A 5,000-nucleotide genomic window follows, 5' to 3' on the forward strand; every position below is an offset into this window, starting at 1 on the left:
AGAGAGAGAGAGGGAGAGAGGGGGAGAGAGAGGGACGGAGCTGGTCCGTCCCTCGGCCGGCGCCGCAGCAGAGCCGATGTCGTCTAAGGCCGGCCTTAGCCTACCTGCACCAAGCCCTCGCAGGGAGCCGCGCACCTGGGCCGGACTTGGTCCTCCGGCCGCTCGGCTAGGCGGCAAACCTGCTGTCCCGGTCGCCGGACGTGCTCCTGGCGAGGCCGAGCGCCGGAGGAGGCCGGCACGACTGGATGCCAGGTAGACCTGATAACCTGGCGGCGGACTTAGGCTTTCGGCCGCCCGGCACCGGGGTAGACCATTTGTCCTGCCGCCGCCCGGGGTAGACCTGTTGCAGCCAAGCCGCGGGCTAGACCCGGCGTCCCGCCGCCGCCGCCCGGGGTAGACCTGTTGCAGCCAAGCCCCGGGGAAGACCCGGCGTCCTGCACCCGAGGTAGAGACCCGGCGTCCCGCCGCCGCCCGGGGTAGACCTGTTGCAGCCAAGCCGCGGGGAAGACCCGGCGTCCCGCCGCCGCCCGGGGTAGACCTGTTGCACCCAAGCCGCGGGGAAGACCCGGCGTCCCGCCGCCGCCCGGGGTAGACCTGTTGCAGCCAAGCCGCGGGCTAGACCCGGCGTCCCGCCGCCGCCGCCCGGGGTAGACCTGTTGCAGCCAAGCCGCGGGCTAGACCCGGCGTCCCGCCGCCGCCGCCCGGGGTAGACCTGTTGCAGCCAAGCCCCGGGGAAGACCCGGCGTCCTGCACCCGAGGTAGAGACCCGGCGTCCCGCCGCCGCCCGGGGTAGACCTGTTGCAGCCAAGCCGCGGGGAAGACCCGGCGTCCCGCCGCCGCCGCCCGGGGTAGACCTGTTGCAGCCAAGCCGCGGGCTAGGCCCTGTCGTCCTCCTCCGGCCCCGGCCTCCGGCTGCCCGGCCGGCGGGGCAGACCTGTTCCTCTGGAGCCCGGGTAGACCTGTTGTCCCGCGCACGACCGACCCTCTGGCCGCCGGGCGCCGGGCTAGAGAGGGAAGGAGCCGGCCGGTAGGAGCCGGCGGCGCTCCCGCCTCCTCCTTTGTGCCCAAAGCCACGGCAGCCCGGCTCCTGCCTCCCTTTCTGCGTCCCTCGCTTCCTTCGGCCGTCCTGCCCCGGGCTGGGACGGGGCCGGGCCGGGCCGGGCCGGAGCGCCAAGGAAGGTAGGCCGTCAAAGCAGGAAGGCCGGGCGAGAGCCGAAGAGAAGGCTTCTCGGAAAAGGGGCTGCCGCCTCTGCCGCGGGCTCTGGCCCTGCCGGCCGAAGGCCCCGCCTGCCTCGATGTGGGCCGGCTCCCGGCCCTGCCGCCGCTGCAGACGTGCCAAGCGGCCGAGCAGAGAGCGGGCGGGGGACTTGAGGGTAAAGGCTGCGGGCGGCGCCGGGGAGTCTGACGGGGCAGGGCGGGGCGCCCCCAACCGTCGATGGGCGGGCGGCTGCCGCAGACAGGGCAGGGGCAGGGGGCAGGGACGGGGAGAGAGGCCACGCCAGAGTGCGTGCAGGAGCGGCGGGACGGGGTTGGGGGCGGGGGGGTGCTCTGAGGGGGTGGCGTCGGATTGTGAGTGTGCGGAGCGGGCGTGCGTGTCCCTGTCTCTCTCCCTCTCTCTCTGTACCTCTCTCTCTTTCTCTCTGTGAGCGAGGGCCGTGGGCCGGCGCCTCCGTGCTGGCGCCGGGCACCTCGACGCCGAGCCCCCCGCGGCCCCCCCCAGACCCCTGCCGAGGGCCGAAGGGCTCTGCGGACCGTGAAAGAAGCAGCCCAGGAACGGCCCAGAAGCGACCGCCCGAGTCGCATCGGGGGCCGCCGCCGCCGCGCTTCCCTTGCACGCTGGCCCCGCTGGGATGCTGTGGCCCCGTGGCCCCGGGGGCAGACCTCGTGTTCCGGGCGCCGGGGGCAGACCTGTGTTCCCGGCCCCGAGGTTGACCTGTTGTCCGAACGGCGCCAGCTTAGACCTTTTGTCCGGCCTCCGGGGTAGACCTTTTGTCCGAACTCCGGGGTAGACCTGTTGTCCGGCCTCCGGGGTAGACCTGTTGTCCGACCGCCGGCATAGACCTCTTGTCCGGGCGCCGGGCTAGACCTGTTTCCAGGGACCCGGGGTAGACCTGTCGTCCGGCACCCGGGCTAGAGCTCTTCTCCGGGCGCCGGGCTAGACCTTCGGTCTGGGCGCCGGGCTAGACCTTTTTCTCCGGGCGCCGGGCTAGGCCTGTTTCCAGGGACCCGGGCTAGACCTGTTGTCCGGCACCCGGGCTAGGGCTCTTCTCCGGGCGCGGGGGTAGACCTTTTTCTCCGGGCGCCGGGGTAGACCTCTTCTCCAGGCGCCGGGGAAGACCATTTGCCCGGGCGCCGGGGTAGACCGTTTTCTCCGGTCGCCGGGCTGGACCCGTTGCCCGTGCGCCACCTTAGACCTTTTGGTCCGGGCGCCGGGGTAGACCTTTGGTCCGGGATCCGTGGTAGACCCGTTGTCCGGACTGCGGGGTAGACCTCTTGTCCGGCCTCCGGGGTAGACCTGCTGTCCGGACTCCGGGGTAGACCTGCTGTCCCTGCTGGCGGGTAGACCTCTTGTCCGAATCTCGGGGTAGACCTGTTGTCCGGACTGCGGGGTAGACCTGCTGTCCGGCCTCCGGGGTAGACCTGCTGTCCATACTCCGGGGTAGACCTCTTGTCCGAATCTCGGGGTAGACCTGGTGTCCGAACTCCGGGGTAGACCTGCTGTCCGAACTGCCGGGTAGACCTGTTGTCCGAACGCCGGGGTAGACCTCTTGTCCTAGCTGGCGGGTAGACCTGTGTTCCGAATCTCGGGGTAGACCTCTTGTCCGAACCGCGGGGTAGACCTGCTGTCCGAAATCCGGGGTAGACCTGCTGTCCGAAATCGGGGGTAGACCTGCTGTCCAAACTCCGGGGTAGACCTCTTGTCCGAACCGCGGGGTAGACCTGGTGTCCGAACTACGGGGTAGACCTGTTGTCCGGACTGCGGGGTAGACCTGCTGTCCGAAATCCGGGGTAGACCTGCTGTCCGAAATCGGGGGTAGACCTGCTGTCCAAACTCCGGGGTAGACCTCTTGTCCGAACCGCGGGGTAGACCTGCTGTCCGAACTACGGGGTAGACCTGTTGTCCGGACTGCGGGGTAGACCTGTTGTCCGAACTCCGGGGTAGACCTGTTGTCCCTGCTATCGGGTAGACCTGTTGTCCGAATCTCGGGGTAGACCTGCTGTCCGAAATACGGGGTAGACCTGCTGTCCGAACCGCGGGGTAGACCCGTTGTCCGAATCTCGGGGTAGACCCGTGTTCCGGGGTAGACCTGGTGTCCGGACTCCGGGGTAGACCTGGTGTCCGAACTGCCGGGTAGACCTGGTGTCCGAACTGCCGGGTAGACCTGCTGTCCGAACTGCCGGGTAGACCTGTTGTCCCGGCCGGCGCCGGAAGTTCGCCAAGGGGTCGCTGTTTCCAGCCGCCTCCGGCTACGTCGACGTAGAGGGCGGCCTGCGGTGGCGCAGCTTCCCGGTCGAGCGCCAGCGGTCCCCTTGGAGGCGCCGGCGGCCTTGGACTCGTCTGTACGTATATTGGGAGCGAGGTGACGGGCCGCATCCCCGCAGGTTCCACGAGGGCGCCTGTGTCCGAGGCGGAGGATAGGGCGGCCGCGTCGCGCGCGGTCGTCGGGGCGAAGCGAGTGCCGCCTGCACCGGGTGAGCCGCGGGGGCTTGGTCCCGGTGCCCCGTCCTGCCCCCCCCCCCAGGGCAGTTTCGAGGAATATCCGACCCGAGAGGCCAGCGAGAAATGACGAGGCCGAGAAAGCCAGAGCGAGGGCCGCGAGAGAGACGAAGCGAAAGGCCGAAAGAGCGTGTCGAGAAGCCGCTTGCTGAGCGCAGCGAAGGTTGCAGAGAGAGACAGCCCCCGCAGCGGGCGGGCTCGAGTGTGGCGTTCCGCTCCGGTCGGCCGCCGCCGGCCCGGTTTGCAAGGGGGGGCGGCCCCCCTGGGACACGATGGGCTGGCGGGGCGAGGTGCGGCGGCGCCTCGTCCCTTTTCTGCCTGGCCTTAAGCCGGGGCCCGCCGGGCGCGGGTGTTTATTTTCGGCTGCCGGTCTTGGTCGCCCGGTGGCCGGCAGCCGGGGGTCGACGCGGCCGGGGTTTTTCCCCGGCCCTTGCCCGAGAGCCCCCAAACCCCGAGCAAGGCCCGGTCGGCCCGCCGCGGTGGCGGTGCCCGGTTCCCCCGCTCCCGACCTCGTTTGCCAGCGTGTCCGTGTCGGAAGGGCAGCGGCGGGGCACCCGCGGCCTGGCCCCGGCCTTCGCCGTGTGGCCGGAGACAGGGGGGGGGGCTCGGTGACGGCGGTCGCCCGATCCAGCCGTGGCGCCGGGGTGGCGGCACCCCGTGCCAGCGGCGCCTCTTGTTGAAGTCGTCCCCCTTCCTCGGCCTTAAGCTGGGGACCCGCCTCGCGGCGGGCAGCCTTTTTTTCCCACCAGCACGGACCGGAGCCCCGGCAGAGAGCACTCCCGGAAGGTCGCGGGCGTAGGCGGCGGCGCCTCGCCCTTCCTCGGTCGTGGCGACCGAGCCCGCTTCTGCCGGGGTGGGGCTGGCTTGCCCGGCCCCCCCCGGGTCCGTTGCTCTTTTTGAAGGCGTGCGCGCGGGTGCTGTGGGGGCGCCCCGCCCGCCCGGCCTCCGATGGCCTTTTCCTCTTGCGGCCCTAAGCCGCGGCACGGAGAAGCGTGCGGGCCCACGAAAGCCGAGGTTGTGTGGCAAAGAAGTGGGGGGCTGAGCGAGCCCCGAGCCGAGCCGATGCCGGCGGGTTCCGAAGCGGGGAGGGCAGCGAGAGAGGCCGCGTGCGCCTCGCCCCCCGCCCCGGGCCCACGGCCCCCGTGGCTAGCACGGGTCCTTGTGGTGTCCGCGCGCCCATGTGCCTTTTTTTTTTTTTTTTTTTTTTTTTTTTCCTCTTAATCGGTGACCTACCCCGGCTTTTCCGAAGGCGAGAGACACAGAGGGAGACCGAAGCCCGCGC

This window comes from Taeniopygia guttata, chromosome 37 (assembly GCF_048771995.1).
Source record: "Taeniopygia guttata chromosome 37, bTaeGut7.mat, whole genome shotgun sequence".
NCBI classification, from domain to species: Eukaryota; Metazoa; Chordata; class Aves; order Passeriformes; family Estrildidae; genus Taeniopygia; species Taeniopygia guttata.